We start from the raw sequence: 19,393 nt of genomic DNA, 5'->3' as shown, positions 1-19,393 counted from the left end.
TCCAATAAAAAGAAATTTAAAAACATAAAATAAATTTTTGCTATTATGATTGAGGAAAATGGCATTTTATGTTCAGAAATTTTTAATTTCTTCCTAGGGAGATTAAATAAATTTTGATGATTATTCTTAAAAAAACAAAAGAAAGAATTCTTGGCTGCATACTTTTCCCATTCAGCATATTGAATATTTCCTTCCACTTCCTTCTGGCTTGCCCAGTTTGTGGACAGATCTGCTGCAAACTGATTCATCCTCCCTTGTAGGTTAAGGACTACCCCCTCCAAGCCCCATCTCCACTCCTTTCAGGATTCTTTTCTTGTCTGTGTATTTTGTGAGTTTGACTCAGATGTGCCTGGGTGATGGTCAGCTTCTGTTGAATTTATTGGGAGTTCTCTGTGCTCTCGATTTCAGTGTCTGTTTCCTTCCCCAGGTTAGAGAAGTTTACACAATTTGTTCAAATAATACTTCTGTCTCCTTTTCTCTCTCTTCATCTTCTGAGTCTCCTATGATATGAATGTTATTGTTTTAATAAGTGGCTGAGTTCCCTCAGTCTGCCTCTGTGGTCTATAACCTTTTTTGTCTTTAAGGTTTCCACTTGGGACTGCATCTCAGTTATAGCATTTTTAACGTTGGCCTGACTAGATTTTAGTTCTTTCATTTCTACAGTAAGGGATTCTCTAGTTTTCTTCTGTGCTCTTTTTCCAGCCCAGCTGCTATCTTTCTAATCATTGTTTTAAACTGTAGTTAGACATCATATATGTGTATTGATGAACTTCCTGGCTGTAAGTACTACCTCATGTTATTTTATGGAGGTGAATTTCTCCATCTCATTATTTTTTCCAGATAAGAAAGAAGGAAGAAAAAGAAAAACCAAGAAAAACAATAACTACTGCCCTCCCAGAAAAACACCAGATTCTGTGTTTATTTTGGCCTGCTTGTTAAAAGATTCTAAATCCCAAAATAAGAAACACAAAGTACCATGAAAGTAAACAGAAATAAGAAATATATAAGGTACATACATAAAAATTAAAATAAAGCAATTAATAAAAAAGAATCAAAGAAATGAAAATAAAGCACAAAGTACAAAGGAAGCTAGACTCTACTTTCCAGGCAGAGCTGAAGCTCTGCAGCCTCTGTGGTCCCACCACTTGGTGGCAGCGAGTGGTCTGTGTGGGGTCTGGGGACTGGCCCGTGGCACTGATTGTCAGGTGCACATCTGCCTGGGAGATGCACCTGCAGGGTCAGAGGCGGGGTGGACGTCAGCGCCTCTGGCCTCCAGCGGGCAGCGCTGTGCTGCTCCCTGAGACTCGGTGTTGATGGGCGGGATGCGGGTGGGGACGCTGGGTCCTCTGGCTCTGGGGCTGAGCATCCCACCCCCCAGTCTGCAGGGGCCTCCACAGAAGAGCCCCCAAGCCCCTGGGTCTCCGCCGCTTCTCTCAGAACCCTGCTTTCACTCTGCCTACGTCCGAGCTTCTTTTGGTTTTGTTTTCTTATCTCAGACTGTTGTGCCGAAGATTGCGAATCCGAGAAAGCACCAAGGAGCCGACACCAATGCAAACATATGAGGGTTTATTTACAAGCTCGAGCTTGTGTCCAAGTATACCCCACACAGCGGAGCAGGAACTTGGACCCCGAGGTGGGTTCTAGCTGAGTTTTATGGGCTGATCTACGGGACCTCCAGAAGCGGGGGGAGGAATTTCTCAAGTTCTGTTTACATTCTGATATGGGGCTTTCAAGGGCATTGAGCTCTGTTCTCATTCTAATATGGGGCTTTCTGGGACCTTAAGCTGTAAGCTGTTTTTTTTCTTTTTTTTCCTGTAACTGAAGTAATGTAAATTTTAGCTCTTAATCACAGGGGCCTGGGATGGCAGTACTTGTGCTAACACAGAACTTAAAGTGGAACGACCTTAATTTTCTTGCCTCCACACAGACAAGTGACTGAAGTTTAAAACTCCAAATTTTGGGGCTGCCCTGGTGGAGACCTGTGCTCTTCCTGCCCGGGAGGGTGTCCTCCCACTCCGGGCCTTTGCTGGTCTGTCCCAGGAACACGGTCCCGTGACTGCACAGGGGTTTGCAGCTTATGGCCACACAGGGCAGACAGCTGGCCCAAGTCCCACTGCTCTCAGCTGGGTTCCCGCTCCTGTGCCTGGGAACAGTTGGCGCCACCATCCTTGGGACCTCTGGGATCCTGAGCCCTCCCTGTCACTCCAGGGACTGCCCCCCATTTCTCCACCTGAACACCTTAAGGCTGGTGTGTCCCCCACTCTAGCAGACTTCTGAAAGTTCAGATTTTGTGCTCTGCTGCTTATAATATTGTGCATAGACCCCTTAGCTGTCTCCCTGCCCTTGTGGGATCTGGGGCTGTGTCTCCCCAAAATCAACTGATTGATATTTTTTTAAGATTTTATTTTTCTGTCATCTCTACATCCAACATGGGGCTTGAACTTGCTACCCCAAGAACAAGAGTCCCATGTTCTTACGAACCATACCAAGCTGGTCAGGCCTCCTTTGATTGATTGATACATGTTAATTGAAGCAGGGGTGTTGCATGTGTCAGGGCAGAAACTGAGCCCACGCTTTGAGGTGTGGTGGAGTCATTTGGACCTTGATCAATGTTAAAGAAACCATAGCTTCCCGGGAGCCCAGGGAGCAGGGCCCACACACGTGAAAAGTTGATAATTTCCTTTACTGTAGTAGTTATTTTACTGACTATTTACTTAAAGTGCTATTCAATGGTAAATGTCAATCTAGGATTGGGATACAGTGAGAACATTCTAGGATTTGGAGGTAACTAAAGCTCCCTGTCAAGGACTCAATGTTCCAGTTCGATGCAGAGATAGGCAAGGAAGCAAAGAGTTATGAAACATGGCACTGGGGTGCCTGGCTGGCCTGGTTGGGGGATCTTGATCTCTGGATTGTGAGTTTGAACTCCATGTTGGCTATAGAGAGGACCTAAATCTAAAATATTTAACAAAAAATAAATAAATAAAAAAAAATAAAATATTTAACAAATAATAAGTGGATGAACAAATAAAGCATGACATCAAAGGTAAGTGCTTGCTTATGTCTCACCTGCAACCTATTCTTGATCGCCCCGCTTGCGCTACTTGGCCCAGATGACGTCCTCCACAAGGGACAGTCCCGCCCGAGTGGAAGTGGGCGTCCTCCACAAGGGACAGTCCCGCCCGAGTGGAAGTGGGCGTCTTTCATTGTAAGACCTGTGGTTCCCCTCATGCTGCAGGGAGAGAAGAGCCGTGAAGGCACGAGTTCCGGGGATCAGCGTACACCTAGGCAATGATCATTCCCGAACCCGGTAGCCAGAGCTCGGCCTCCTTTTAGGACTCGATGTCATAACAAAGCCTCTTTGGTCATTGTCTTGGATGCAGGGTGGAGGCTAAACTAGAATTAGGAAGAACAAAAGAGGAGGAAAACCAGAAGCTGAAAGAGAGGAGGACAGATTTCACCATCTGTAGCCTTCACAGGGACCTGGTGTCCTTTCCTAGGAGGGGCCCCCCCTCTGTAGGATGCTTCCTGCCCCTCTGCGTTCCTTGTTGGAACCCAGCAGGCACATCTCCGTGCCTCCAGCACCTCTGCAGTTGTGGTTTATAGCGTCTTCCATGTATCCTATTGGGAACCACAGTCGTGTATATAACCATCTGGCTGCTGTTTGGCAACATTGGGGGGATTCCGACTTTTGTTGGTTTTGGGGTGTGTGTGTGTGTGTGTCTATCACATGCAGCTATCACGTGCAGCTGTCTGATCTCTGGCATGTCACCCTAACGCCAAAATGGTTGGCACAACATCATTTCTGGTGCTGGCGCTGGGAAGCTAGCTGGGCTCTCCTGGCCGTTCCGGGGCTTGCTTGTGTAGTGACTTTCTGCTGGAGGGACAGCTGAGCTGGAAAGTCCGGCTCGGCCACATTCCCACGTGCGGCAGTGGGTCCTGCCGAGCGCCGGCTGCTTCTCTTCTCCCCGATGCCTCTCCAGCAGGGAGCCAGATCTCTGGGCCGCCCTGGGGGGAGCTCCTGAGGAGCTGGGCGCACATGACGGGGAGCCCTGGGGCTGCCTGTGTGTGGGAGTCGGGGTGGGGATGGGACTGGGGTTCCTCAGGCCCAGTGCTGCCTGGCCTTCAGGCCGAGCCCCATGCTCACCCAGCCCCTACTCACTAGGGCGAGGAGGGTGCCCTCCACACGCTGGTGTGAGAGATCCAGCACCACAAGGTGTGCACGCTGAGTCCACCTGGTGAGGGTGGCCCAGGTGCGTGTGCTGCAAGTGTGGGACCCAGGAAATTTAACAAAAATCCCTTACCCCTGGACAAGCAGAGCAGGACTGATTCAATTTTGTGCTACACCTGCCACCTCCTGTATGACCCCCACATGACCTGATTATTGCTTAAGGTGCTGCCCCACCCTAGTCAAGCCGCTGGGCACACCCTAATCGGAAATCGGCTCATAACAATGTAACCCTGCTTTGTGCCCGCCAAAACTGCGTGCTGATTCTGACCAAAGTAATAGGCCAGCTCAAGTGGATACTATAGGGTAAGGTGTAATTCAATCGGCCACCTGCATGTGGACCAACAGGACTGTGCAACTTTCTGTGTATCCCATGGCCACTGGCCCCATAAAGCTGCTATGCCTCTTAGTCTTGGGGTCCAAGTCCCTGCTCCGCTGTGTCGGGTGCACTTGGACTCAAGCCCGAGCTTGTAAATAAACCCTCATGTGTTTACATCGGTGTCAGCTCCTTGGTGGTTTCCCGGGTTCGCAATCTTGGGCACAACATTTGGTGGCTCGTCCAGGATCCAAGAAACCTCCAGGACTCCATCTGAGGGTTTCACGCATCGTGAGTGCACTCAGCTTTTTCCACCTTTTGCATGCATATTTTCTGAGAGCTCTGAACTGTACTGTACCTGTAGGAATTCCAAGCTGTATTAGGTCGTCATTGGCTTAGGTGGACGCGCTGGTGGGTCGTCGACCGGGTGTCTTGAGGAGACGTCCCTTGCTCCTGCCTGGAGGACTGAGGTCCTCATCTGTAGGTGACGGAGGTCCTCATCTGTAAGGAGGTTGGGGGTCCTCATCTGTAAGGAGGTCTGACTGTCAGCCCTTCGGGTTGCTTTCTGTTTTGTCTCTGCGGCCGCACTGGAACATTTGTCTGTGTTACTATGTCCTTGTTAACTTTTTTTGCATTTGTCTGTGTTTTTGTGTCCTTGTTAATTGTCTTTACTGTCTGTGTCTTGGTGTGGATTGGGGACACAATGGGGGAGACAGAAACCACTCCCCTGTCTCTTATGCTCTCCCACTTCTCGGATGTTAGGGAAAGAGCTCGTATTCTGAGCATAGACATACGGAGAGAGAGATTCCAAATTTATTGCATATCAGAATGGCCAATCTTTGATGTGGGATGGCCCCGAGAAGGAACTTTTCACCTACCTATTATCTTACAGGTTAAGGCTGTAGTCTTCAGGGACAAACCGGATGGCCACTCTGACCAGGTACCTACATCCTGATCTGGCAGGACATGATCGAGAATCCCCCTCCTTGGTTAAAACCATTTTTATGGGGATCCCTGGGTGGCGCAGCGGTTTGGTGCCTGCCTTTGGCCCAGGGCGCGATCCTGGAGACCTGGGATCGAATCCCACGTCAGGCTCTCGGTGCATGGAGCCTGCTTCTCCCTCTGCCTGTGTCTCTGCCTCTTTCTCTCTCTGTGACTATCATAAATAAATAAAAATTAAAAAAAAAAACATTTTTACCCCCAAAGCAGGACCCACTGAGATTCTAGCCCTGCGGAAAGCCAAGAAGGAGATTGACTCTACGCCCCAAGTGCCCCTTTATCCGGTCTTCCAGGATTCCTTCCCGGAGGACCTGATTCTCCAGCCGCCCTACCAGGCACCCCCTCTCCCTTCTGCCCCTCCATTGGAGACACTGGGGGCTGCAGAAGGGGCACCACCCCTCCCTGATGAGGGAGTCCCTGTGCTCGGGCCAGCAGTGGGGACACACGATTGGACCCAGTTGACAGCCCCACCTCTGAATGTGAGGCCAGCCGACTCCACCACCCTTCCTCTCCGCACCATGGGGCCCCCCAACGAGACTAGTGAACAGCTAATGTTATATTGGCCATTCTCCACCAGTGATTTATATAATTGGAAAGCCCAAAATGCAAAGTTCTCTGATAATCTGAGAGATCTAATCAGGCTTTTAGATACTGTTCTCTTTACCCACCAGCCTACTTGGGATGACTGCCAACAGCTCTTGCAGGTTCTCTTCACCACTGAGGAGAGAGAACAACTTCAGGTGAAAGCCCGGAAGTCTGTCCTGGGAGAGGACAGACAGCCGACTCAAAACCCAGACCTCATAAATGCTGCCTTCCCTTTATCCCACCCCACCTGGGACTACAACTCAGCTGAAGGTAGGGAGAGACTCCGGGTCCACCACCAGACTCTAATGGCAGATCCCAAGGCTGCCGCGCCCAAGCCTACCAATCTGGCCAAGGTCTATGATGTGAGACAGGGTAAGGATGAGAGTCCAGCAGCCTTCTTAGAGAGAGTCATAGAGGCTTTTAGGCAGTACACCCCTATGAACCCAGAAGCCCCAGAAACAAAGGCCGCAATTATCATGGCTTTTGTTAACCAGGCCGCTCCAGGCATTAAAAAGAAATTGCAAAGAGTAGAGAGACTGGGAGAGAAGAGCTTGCAGGACTTAGTGATAGTAGCAGAACGAGTCTATAATATGAGAGAAAGTCCGGAAGAACAAACAAAGTGACCGGCAGACCCAAAATCTGGCCAAGATCCTGCTGACCACAACCATGGACGACCCACAGGAAAGATGGAGGCACCTCAAGAAGCTGGCTTCAGGAACAGGTAAGGAGGATGGCCCTGGTCCCCCTTGGGAGCGCCCTAAGCTGAACAAAAACCAATATGCCTATTGCTAAGAGGAGGGCCATTGGGTAAAAAGCTGCCCTAACAAAAGATCTAAGGCCCCTGCCAGGATCTTGGAAATGGAGGACCTGGACAATTAGGAGAGTCAGGGTTCAGCACCCCTCCCCGAGCCCAGGATAACTCTTAAAGTGGAGGGGCAACCTGTTGAATTCCTGGTGGACACTGGGGCACAACATTCGGTTTTATTACAACCCCAAGGGAAATTGGCAAACAAAACTTCATGGGTGCAAGGGGCCACCAGGCACCAGCAAAAGTTTGAATGGACAGAGCCCATGAACAGAGCCTTTAATGACCTTTAACAGGCCTTACTGTCTGCCCCGGCTCTTGGGTTGCCCGATCTAGTCAAGCCCTTCTACCTGTATGTGGATGAGAAAGGCAGGGTGGCAAAAGGGGTCCTTGTCCAGTACTTAGGTCCCTGGAAGAGACCCATAGCCTATCTCTCCAAAAAGCTGGGCACGGTGGCTGCTGGATGGCCCCCATGCTTAAAAATTATTGCTGTGGTGGTCACTATGGCTTCAGAAGTGGTCCCTAGTTGGCAGCACCTGGCCCTGGGATGATTAGACACCGGGGCTAACAAACTGGCCATGGGGCAAGACAAACTGGCCATGGGGCAAGAACTGCATGTTACCACCCCACATGCTATTGAAGGGGTACTCAAACAGCCCCCAGACCGCTGGATCAGCAATGCCTGTCTGACCCATTATCAGAGCCTACTGCTGAACCCCACCAGAATTTCATTTAAGCCACCGACAGGGATCCCTGGGTGGCGCAGGGGTTTGGCGCCTGCCTTTGGCCCAGGGCACGATCCTGGAGACCCGGGATCGAATCCCACGTCGGGCTCCCGGTGCATGGAGCCTGCTTCTCCCTCTGCCTGTGTCTCTGCCTCTCTCTCTCTCTCTCTCTCTCTGTGACTATCACAAATAAATTTAAAAAATTTAATCTATAAAAAAAAAAAATAAGCCACCGACAACTCTGAATCCGGCGACGCTACTCCCTAACCCAGACTAGGACCCCCCTCTGCATGACTGTCAAGAAAGTTTGGCACAGGTGTACGGAATCAGACCTGATCTCCAGGACCAGCCACTGCCGAATGCCGATGCCACCTGGTACACAGACGGCAGCAGTTTTGCCCGAGAAGGAGTCAGATATGCAGGGGCAGCCGTAACCACAGAAACGGAGACTGTCTGGGCGGGGCAGGAACGTCGGCTCAACAGGCAGAACTGATCGCAATGGCCAAGGCACTGAACATGGGGGAAGGTAAACGAATAAACATCTACACCGACAGCAGGTATGCCTTTGCCACCGCTCGCATCCACGGAGCGCTTTACAGAGAGAGAGAGCTTCTGACAGCAGAGGGAGAGACTGTTAAAAACCAAACGGAGATTCTTGAACTCCTGAGGGCCCTCTGGCTGCCCAAGGCCCTAGCCATCATCCACTGTCCGGGGCACCAAAAGGCAGACACACCAGTAGCCAGGGGAAACTGGCTAGCCGATTTAAAAGCAAAGGAGGCAGCCCTTTTGGTGACCGAAGTCTTAGAAACCACGTGACCTGATCCAGGAGCACCGACCCTGCCTGACACCCCCAACTATACTGATGCTGATTTAAACTGGATCAAACGTTTGCCTGTGACCCAGTGCTTGCGTGGCTGGTGGAGGGCCGCAGACTCCAGCATCATCTTGCCAGAGGAACTAGGACGGTGAGTCCTATCCAAAATGCATCCGAGTATTCCTATGGGAATAAGGAAGATGGAAGACCTCATATGACATGCAAAGATCACTATTAAAGACTCTTGAGCAAAGATCAAGCAGATTGTGGCAAGCTGCCATGCATGCCAGTTAACTAGTGCCACCACCCATTGATCTAACCCGGGCACCTGGCTCCAAGGTGACCACCCAGGGGCCTACTGGGAAGTGGACTTCACTGAGGTAAAACCTGGAAAATATGGATATAGGTATTTACTAGTGTTTGTAGATACTTTTTCAGGATGGACAGAGGCATTTCCCACCAAACATGAAATGGCACAGACCATGACCAAGAAACTGCTAGATGACATCTTACCGAGGTATGGTTTTCCTGTTAGGATCGGATCAGACAACGGCCCAGGATTCGTCTCTAAGGTAACACGGGGAGTGACCCTAGTACTTGGGGCAAATTGGAAATGACATTGTGCATATAGGCCCCAGAGTACAGGATAGGTAGAGAGGATGAACAGAACATTAGAGGAGACCTTAACTAAATCAGCCCTGGAGACTGGCAGGGACTGGGTGACTCTCCTCCCCTTCGCCCTATATAGGGTGAGGAACTCCCCATATAAGATGGGACTGACTCCCTACGAGATCATGTTCTGTCTTCCACCACCTGTTATCCCCAATTTAAAACCTGAGGTGCTTGCTGAATTTGATGATCACCAAATTCTTTTCTCCCTCCAAAGGTTACAACAAACCCATGAGCAGGTGTGGCCTAAGCTGAGGGCCCTCTATGAGACTGGGCCACCCCTGGATCCCCATCGATATCGGCCAGGTGACTGGGTGTACGTGCGGAGATACCAACACCGGACACTTCAACCTCGCTGGAAGGGACCTCACACTGTGATCCTGACCACTCCCACCGCTCTCAAGGTCGACGGGATTACTCCCTGGGTCCACTACACCCACGTCCGGCCAGGTGACCCACACACCGTTCTCAAGAACTTTGTTCCAGAATGGAAAAGCCAACCGGACAAGGACAATCCCCTAAAGCTAAGACTGCGCCGTTCTCACTAATTTCGCACCTCCAAGACTCCCTAGTCTGAGGTTGTCCTTCAAAATAGAAGGGGATTAGACTTAGTCTTCTTACAACAAAGGGTGTGTGTGTGGGGTTATGTGCTGCCTTAAACGTAGAATGTTGCTTCGTCGCTGGAATATAAATGGGAGTGAGAACAGCAACAAGGCTGGTTAGAATCCTGGTTTAATCATTCCCCCTGGCTCACTCTAAGAGCAACCTGGACCTATGATTGAGTCCTGCATAGGATCCTCTGAAAAATGGGGGAATGCGGGACCCAGGATATTTAACAACAATCCCCTACCCCTGGACAAGCAGAGCAGGATTAATTCCATTTTGTACTACACCAGCCACCTCCTGTATGACCCCCACATGACCTGATTATTGCTTAAGGCGCTGCCCCACCCTAGTCAAGCCGCTGGGCACACCCTAATCGGAAATCGGCTCATAACAATGTAACCCTGCTTTGTGCCTGCCACAACTGCGCGCCGATTCTGACCAAAGTAATAGGCTAGCTCAAGTGGATACTATAGGGTAAGGTGTAATTCAATCAGCCACCTGCGTGTGGACTGACATGACTGTGCAACTTTCTGTGTATCCCATGGGCCACTGGCCCCTATAAAGCTGCTACGCCTCTTAGTCTCGGGGACCAAGTCCCTGCTCCGCTGTGTCGGGTACACTTGGACCCAAGCCCGAGCTTGTAAATAAACCCTCGTGTGTTTGCATTAAGTGTCGGCTCCTTGGTGGTTTCTCGGATTCGCAATCTTGGGAACAACAAAACTCTCCCTCTTCGCCAATGACATGATACTCGACAGAGAAAACCCAAAAGCCTCCACTCCAAGATTGCTAGAACTCATACAGCAATTTGGCAGCGTGGCAGGATACAAAATCAATGCCCAGAAGTCAGTGGAATTTCTATACACTGAGACTGAAGAAAGAGAAATTAAGGAGTCAATTCCATTTACAGTTGCACCCAAAAGCATAAGATACCTAGGAATAAACCTAACCAAAGTGGTGAAGCATCTATATCCTAAACATTATAGAACACTTCTGAAAGATATTGAGGAAGACACAAAGAGATGGAAAAATATTCCATGCTCATGGATTGGCAGAATTAATATTATGAAAATGTCAATGTTACCAAGGACAATGTACACGTTTAATGCAATCCCTATCAAAATACCATGGACATTCTTCAGAGAGTTAGAAAAAATTATTTTTTAAGATTTGTGTGGAATCAGGAAAGATCCCGAATAGCCAGGGGAATTTTAAAAAAGAAAACCATACCTAGAGGCATCACAATGCCAGATTTCAGGTTGTACTACAAAGCTGTGGTCATCAAGATAGTGTGGAACTGGCACAAAAACAGACACATAGATCAATGGAACAGAATAGAGACCCTGAACTTTATGGTCAACTGATATTCGATAAAGTAGGAAAGACTATCTATTGGAAGAAAGACAGTCTCTACAATATATGGTGCACGGAAAATGGACATCCACAGTCAGAAGAATTAAACTAGACCACTCTCTTTCACCATACACAAAGATAAACTCAAAATGGATGAAAGATCTAAATGTGAGACAGGAGTCCATCAAAATCCTAGAGGAGAACACAGGCAACACCCTTTTTGAACTCGGCCACAGTAACTTCTTGCAAGATAAGTCCATGAAGGCAAAAGAAACAAATGAAAAAATGAACTATTGGGACTTCATCAAAATAAGAAGCTTTTGCACAGCAAAGGATACAGTCAACAGAACTAAAAGACAACCTAAAGAATGGGAGAAGATATATGCAAAAGATGTATCAGATAAAGGGCTAGTTTCCAAGATCTATAAAGAACGTTTTAAACTCAAACTCAAGGAAACAAACAATCCAAACATTAAATGGGCAAAAGACATGAAGAGAAATTTCACAGAGGAAGACATTGACATGGCCAACATGCACATGAAAACATGCTCTGCATCACTTGCCATCAGGGAAATACAAATCAAAACCACAATGAGATACCACCTCACACCAGTGAGCATGGGGAAAATTAACAAGGCAGGAAACCACAAATGTTGGAGAGGATGCAGAGAAAAGGGAACCCTCTTACACTGTTGGTGGGAATGTGATCTGGTGCAGCCACTCTGGAAAACTGAGTGGAGGTTCCTCAAAGAGATAAAAATTGACTTGCCCGACCACCCAGCAATTGCACTTTTGGGGATTTACCCCAAAGACTCAGATGCAAGGAAACGCTGGGACTCCTGCACCCCGATGTTTATAGCAGAATGTCCACAATAGCCAAACTGTGGAAGGAGCCTTGGTGTCCATTGAAAGATGAATGTGTAAAGAAGATGAGGTTTATGTATAAAATGGAATATTATTTAGGCATAAGAAACGACAAATACCCACCATTTGCTTCAACGTGGATGGAACTGGAGGGTATTATGCTGAGTAAAGTAAGTCAATCGGAGAAGGACAAACAGTGTATGTTCTCATTCATTTGGATAATATAAATCATAGTGAAAGGGAATATAAGGGAATGGAGAAGCAATGTGTGGGAAATATCAAAAAGGGAGACAGAACATAAAAACTCCTAACTCTGAGAAAGGAACTAGGGATGCTTTAAGGGGAGGTGGGTGGGGGGTGCGGGTGAATGGGTGAAGGGCACTGAGGGGGGCACTTGCCGGGATGAGGACTGGGTATTATTCTGTTTGTTGGTAAATTGAGCACCATAAAAAAAAAATTATTTTTAAAAAAAGTTCAAACAACTAAATATTTATGCTGCCAACATGGGAGTACCTAAATATAGAAACCAATTAACAACAAACGTACAGAAAGTCACTGATAATAATACAATGACAAAGGGATTTTAACACCCACTTATTGCAATGGACCGATCGTCTATACACAAAATCAACAAGGGAAAAATAGCCTTGACACACTGGACCACAGGGACTCAACAGATATAGTCTGAACATTTCTTCCTAAAGCAGAATACACATTCCTTTCAGGTGTACATGGGACATTCTCCAGAACAGATCATATCATGGCCCATAAATCAGCCCTCAACAGGTACAACAGGTACAAGAAGGTTGATATCACACCCTGTACATTTTTGGACCACGGCACTATGAAACTCGAAGTTGAAAGTAAGAAAAAATTTGGACAGACCAAAAATACGTGGAGATTATGAACATACTACTAGAGAATGAATGGAGCAACTAGGAAATTAAAGAGGAAATTTAAACAAATGAAAATGAAAACATGTTTCTTCAAACCTCTGGGATGTAGCAAAAGCAGTCCTTAGAGGGAAGTACATAGCAATACAGGCCTACCTCAAGAAAGAAGAAGTCTCCAATACACAGCCTAACCCTACACCTTAAGGAGCAAAACAAAAGGAATAGCAAACAAAGCCTAAAGCCTATAGAAGAGGGGGAAAATAAAGAGAGGAGAAATAAACAATACAGAAACAACAAAGCAGTAGAATGGAATAACGAAACAAAGGGATGGTTCTTCAAAATAATTAAGAAAATGGATCTAGCTCTAGCCAGCCTTATCAACAAGAAAAGAGAAAAGACCTAAATAAATAAAATCACAAATGAGAGAAGAGAGATCACAATCAACACCAGAAAAATAAGACAATTATAAGGGAATACTATGAAAGATTATATGCTAACATACTGGGAGACCTGGAAGAAATGGACAAATCCCCAGAAATGTGCAAATGAGCAAAACTGAAAAAGGAAGAAATAGAAAATGTGAACAGACCCATAACTAGCAAAGGAATTGAATCAGCTGGGCACCTGGGTGCCTCAGTGGTTGAGCATCTGCTTTGGCTCAGGTCATGATCCCGGGGTCCTGGGAATCAAGTCCCACATCAGGCTCCCCACATGGAGCCTCAATTTCCCTGTGTCTATACCTCTGCCTCTCTGTGTCTCTCATGAATCCATAAATAAATCTTTAAAAAATGCAAAAAGGTAAAAAGATGAGAAAGGACCCAAATAAAATCACAAATGAGAAAAGAGAAATAACAACCAACACTAGAGAAATACAAACGATTATAAGAGAACATTATGAAAAATTATATGCCAGCAACCTAGAACCTGGAAGAAATAGATCAATTCCTAGAAATATATAACATAGCAAAAATGAAAAAGGAAGAAATAAGAAACTTGAACACACAGATAACCAGCAGAGAAATTGAATCAGCAATCAAGAATCTCCCAACAGGAGACGCTTATATCAATAGAACAGAATGGAAATCCGAAACAAGATACAAACCTGTAACTCTATGATCCAATAATCAACAACAAGGCAGGAAGGAATATCCAAAGCACAAAGACAGTCTCTTCAACAAACCCTAACCCTGACCCCAGGATAAGAACAAATGGTGTTGGGAAAACCAGGCAGCCAAATGCAGAAGAATGAAACTGGACCACTTTCTTACACCATGTATATAAAAATAAATTCAAAATGGATTAAAGACCTAAATGTGAGACCTGAAAGCATAAAAAGAAGAAAAGATAGGCAGCAACGTCTTTGACATTGGCCATTGGATCTTCTTTCTAGATATGCCTCTGAGGTGAGGGAAACAAAAGCAAAAATTCTATTGGGACTTCATCAAATTGAAAAGCTTCCGCAAAGTGAAGGAAACAACCAAACCTAAAAGGCAATTTACCCCGAAGACTGTAGTGAGAGTTGAAGAGGGACACTAAATCATACATATGGGATGTATCCAACAAGAGGACTTAACAATCCTCAATATATGCCCCGAATGTGGGAGCTGCCAAATATTTAAACCAATTAATAACCAAAGTGAAGAAATACTTAGATAATAATACACTTATACTTGGTGACTTCAATCTAGCTCTTTCTACCCTCGATAGGTCTTCTAAGCACAACATCTCCAAAGAAACAAGAGCTTTAAATGATACACTGGACCAGATGGATTTCACAGAAATCTACAGAACTTTACAGCCAAACTCAACTAAATGCACATTCTTCTCAAGTGCACATGGAACTTTCTCCAGAATAGACCACATACTGGGTCACAAATAGGGTCTGAACCAATACCAAAAGATTGGGATCGTCCCCTGCATATTCTCAGACCATAATGCCTTGAAATTAGAACTAAATCATAACAAGAAGTTTGGAATGGAGCTCAAACACGTGGAGATGAAGGATCATCCTGCTAAAAGATGAAAGTGTCAACCAGGAACTTAAGGAAGGATTAAAAAGATTCATGGAAACTAAAGAGAATGAACATACAACCGTTCAAAATCTTTGGGAGGCAGCAAAAGCAGTCCTAAAGGGGAAATACATCACAATACAAGCATCTATTCAAAAACGGGAAACTACTGAAATACAAAAGCTAACCTTACACATAAAGAGTCTAGAGGGGAAAAAAGCAGATAGATCCTACACCCAACAGAAGAATAGAGTTAATTAAAATTCGAGCAGAACTCAAGGAAATCGAGACCAGAAGAACGCTGGAACAGATCAACAGAATGAGGACTTGGTTCTTTGAACGAATTAATAAGATAGATAAACCATTAGCCAACCTTATTAAAAAGAAGAGAGAGAATATTCAAATTAATAAAATCATGAATGAGAAAGGAGAGGTCACTACCAACACCAAGGAAATACAAACGATTTTAAAAACATATTATGAACAGCCATACACCAATAAATTAGGCAATCTAGAAGAAATGGACGCATTCCTGGAAATTGGCCAGCCAATTGGTAGCCAGAAACTACCAAAACTGGAACAGGAAGAAATACAAAACCTGAACAGGCCAATAACCAGGGAGGAAATTGAAGCAGTCATCAAAAACCACCCAAGACACAAGACTCCAGGGTCAGATAGCTTTCCAGGGGAATTCTATCAAACGTTTAAAGAAGAAACCATACCTATCCTACTAAAGCTGTTTGGAAAGATAGAAAGAGATAGAGTACTTCCAAATTCGTTCCATGAGGCCAGCATCACCTTAACTCCAAAACCAGACAAAGACCCCACCAAAAAGGAGAATTACAGACCAATAGCCCTGATGAACATGGATGCAAAAATTCTCAACAAGATACTAGCCAAGAGGATCCAAAAGTACATTAAGAAAATTATTCACCATGACCAAGTAGGATTTATCCTTGGAACACAAGGCTGGTTCAACACTCGTCAAACAATCAATGTGATTCATCATATCAGCAAGAGACAAACCAAGAACCATATGATCCTCTCATTAGATGCAGAGAAAGCATTTGACAAAATAGAGCATCCATTCCTGATCAAAACATTTCAGAGCATAGGGAGAGATGGAATATTTCTCGTCATCTTAAAAGCAATCTAGGAAAAGCCCACAGCAAATATCATTCTCAATGGAGAAGCACTGGGAGCCTTTCCCCTAAGATCAGGAACAAGACAGGGATGTCCACTCTCACCACTGCTATTCAACATAGTCTGGAAGTCCTAGCCTTAGCAGTCAGACAGCAAAAAGACATTAAAGGCATTCAAATTCGCAAAGACGTAGTCAAACACTCCCTCTTCAAGATGACATGATACTCTACCTAGAAAACCCAAAAGCCTCCACTCCAAGATTGCTAGAACTCATACAGCAATTTGGTAGCGTTGCAAGATAAAAACTCAATGCCCAGAAATCAATGGCATTTCTATACACTGACAATGAGACTGAGGAAAGAGAAATTAAGGAGTCAATTTCATTTACAATTGCACCAAAAAGCTTAAGATACCTCGGAATAAACCTAACCAAGGAGGTAAAGGATATACCCTAAAAACAATAGAACACTTCTGGAAGAAATTGAAGAAGACACAAAGAGATGGAAAAATATTCCATGCTCATGGATTGGCAGAATTAACATTGTGAAAATGTCAATGGTACCCAGGCAATGTACAAGTTTAATGCAAACCCTATCGAAATACCACGGACATTCTTCAGAGAGTTAGAACAAATTATTTTAAGATTTGTGTGGAATCAGAAAAGATCCCGAATAGCCAGGGGAATTTTTAAAAAGACAACCATATCTGGGGGCATCACAATGCCAGATTTCAGGTTGTACTACAAAGCTGTGGTCATGAAGACAGTGTGCTACTGGCACAAAAACAGACACATAGATCAATGGAACAGAATAGAGAACCCAGAAGTGGACCCTGAAGTTTATGGCCAACTACTATTCGATAAATGAGGAAAGACTATCCATTGGAAGAAAGACAGTCTCTTCAATAGATGGTGCTGTGAAAATGGTCATCCACATGGAGAAGAATGAAACTAGACCACTCTCTTTCACCATACACAAAGATAAACTCAAAATGGATGAAAGATCTAAATGTGAGATAGGAGTCCATCAAAATCCTAGAGGAGAACACAGGCAACACCCATTTTGAACTCGGCCACAGTAACTTCTTGCAAGATTCATCCACGAAGGCAAAAGAAACAAAAGCAAAAATGAACTATTGGGACTTCATCCAGATAAGAAGCTTTTGCACAGCAAAGGATACAGTCAACAAAACTAAAAGACAACCTACAGAATGGGAGAAGATATTTGCAAAAGACGTATCAGATAAAGGGCTAGTTTCCGAGATCTATAAAGAACTTCTTAAACTCAACACCAAAGAAACAAACCATCCAATCATGAAATGGGCAAAAGACATGAAGAGAAATCTCACAGAGGAAGACATTGACATGGCCAACATGAACATGAAAAAATGCTCTGCATCACTTGCCATCAGGGAAATACAAATCAAAACCACAAAGAGAACCACCTCACACCAGTGAGAATGGGGAAAATTAACAAGGCAGGAAACCACAAATGTTGGAGAGGATGCGGAGAAAAGGGAACCCTCTTACACTGTTGGTGGGAATGTGATCTGGTGCAGCCACTCTGGAAGACTGGGTAGAGGTTTCTCAAAGAGTTAAAAACAGACCTGCCCTACGACCCAGCAATTGCACTGTTGGGGATTTACCTCAAAGATTCAGATGCAATGAAACGCTGGGACACCTGCACCCCGATGTTTATAGCACCAATGTCCAAAATAGCCAAAATGTGGAAGGAGGCTTGGAGTCCATTGAAAGATGAATGGATAAGGAATATGTGGTTTATGTATACAATGGTATATTACTCAGCCATTAGGAACGACAAATACCCACCATTTGCTTCAACGTGGATGGAACTGGAGGGTATTATGCTGAGTGAACTCAATCGGAGGAGGACAAACAGTGTATGTTCTCATTCATTTGGTGAATATAAATAATAGTGAAAGGAATATAAGGGAATGGAGAAGAATTGTGTGGGAAATATCAGAAATAGAGACAGAACATAAAGTCTCCTAACTCTGGGAAACAAACTAGGGGTGGTAGAAGGGGAGAAGGAAGGGGGAAGGGGGTGAATGGGTGACGGGCCCTGAGGGGGGCAGTTGACAGGATGAGCATTGGGTGTCATTATGTATGTTGGTAAATTGACCACAAGTAAAAAATTAATTTATTAAGAAAAATATTCATGGAAATTAATACGAATGAAGATACTACCGTACAAAATCTTAGGAATGCAGCAAAAGCATTCTAAGGGGGAAATACATCACAGTACAAGCATCCATTCAAAAACTGGAATGAACTCAAATACAAAAGCTAACCTTACTCATAAAGGAGCTAGAGAAAAAGCTGCAGATACATCCTACACCCAACAGAAGAGAATTAATTAAAATTTGAGCAGAACTCAAGGAAATTGATACCAGAAGAAATGTGGAACAGATAAACAGAACCAGGAGTTTGTTCTTTGAAAGAATTAATAAGATACATAAACCATTAGCCAGCCTTATTAAGAAAAAGAGAGAATAAAGACTCAAATTAATAAAATCATGAATGAGAAAGGAGAGATCACTACCAACACCAAGGAAATACAAACGATTTTAAAACGTATTATGAACAGCCATATGCCAATAAATTAGGCAATCTAGAAGAAATGGACGCATTCCTGGAAAGCCAGAAACTACCAAAACTGGAACAGGAAGAAATATAAAACCTGAACAGGCCAATAACCAGGGAGGTAATTGAAGCAGTCATCCGAAACATCCCAAGAAACAAAAGTCCAAAGCCAGATGGCTTCCCAGGGGAATTCTATCAAACGTTTAAGGAAGAAACCATACATATCCTACTAAAGCTGTTTGGAAAGATAGTAAGAGATGGAGTACTTCCAAATTCGTTCTATGAGGCCAGCATCACCTTAACTCCAAAACCAGACAAAGACCCCACCAAAAAGAATTACAGACCAATAGCCCTGATGAACATGGATGCAAAAATTCTCAACAAGATACTAGCCAATAGGATCCAAAAGTACATTAAGGGGATCCCTGGGTGGCGCAGCAGTTTGGCGCCTGCCTTTGGCCCAGGGCGCGATCCTGGAGACCCAGGATCGAATCCCACATCGGGCTCCCGGTGCATGGAGCCAGCTTCTCCCTCTGCCTGTGTCTCTGCCTCTCTCTCTCTCACTGTGTGCCTATCATAAATAAATAAAAAAAAATTAAAAAAAAAACAAAAGTACATTAAGAAAATTATTCAGCATGACCAAGTAGGATTTATCCTCGGAACACAAGGCTGGTTCAACACTTGTAAAATAATCAATGTGATTCATCATATCCGCAAGAGAAAAACCAAGAACCATATGATCTTCTCATTAGATGCAGAGAAAGCATTTGACAAATAAAGCATCC

At 45.0% G+C, this 19,393-nt stretch overlaps 1 long non-coding RNA gene across 1 annotated transcript; it reads left to right on the top strand.

Annotated features, from left to right (window-relative positions):
• Positions 1-1,373: 1,373 nt before the first annotated feature.
• LOC125756025 (uncharacterized) lies at positions 1,374-10,416 on the top strand. Its single transcript, XR_007413870.1, has 2 exons — positions 1,374-5,484; positions 5,751-10,416. It is a non-coding gene; the product is annotated as an uncharacterized LOC125756025 (long non-coding RNA).
• Positions 10,417-19,393: the final 8,977 nt, after the last annotated feature.

This window comes from Canis lupus, chromosome 11 (genome assembly GCF_003254725.2).
Source record: "Canis lupus dingo isolate Sandy chromosome 11, ASM325472v2, whole genome shotgun sequence".
In the NCBI taxonomy this organism is placed as follows: Eukaryota; Metazoa; Chordata; class Mammalia; order Carnivora; family Canidae; genus Canis; species Canis lupus.
This window is presented reverse-complemented; position numbering and strand designations above follow the sequence as displayed.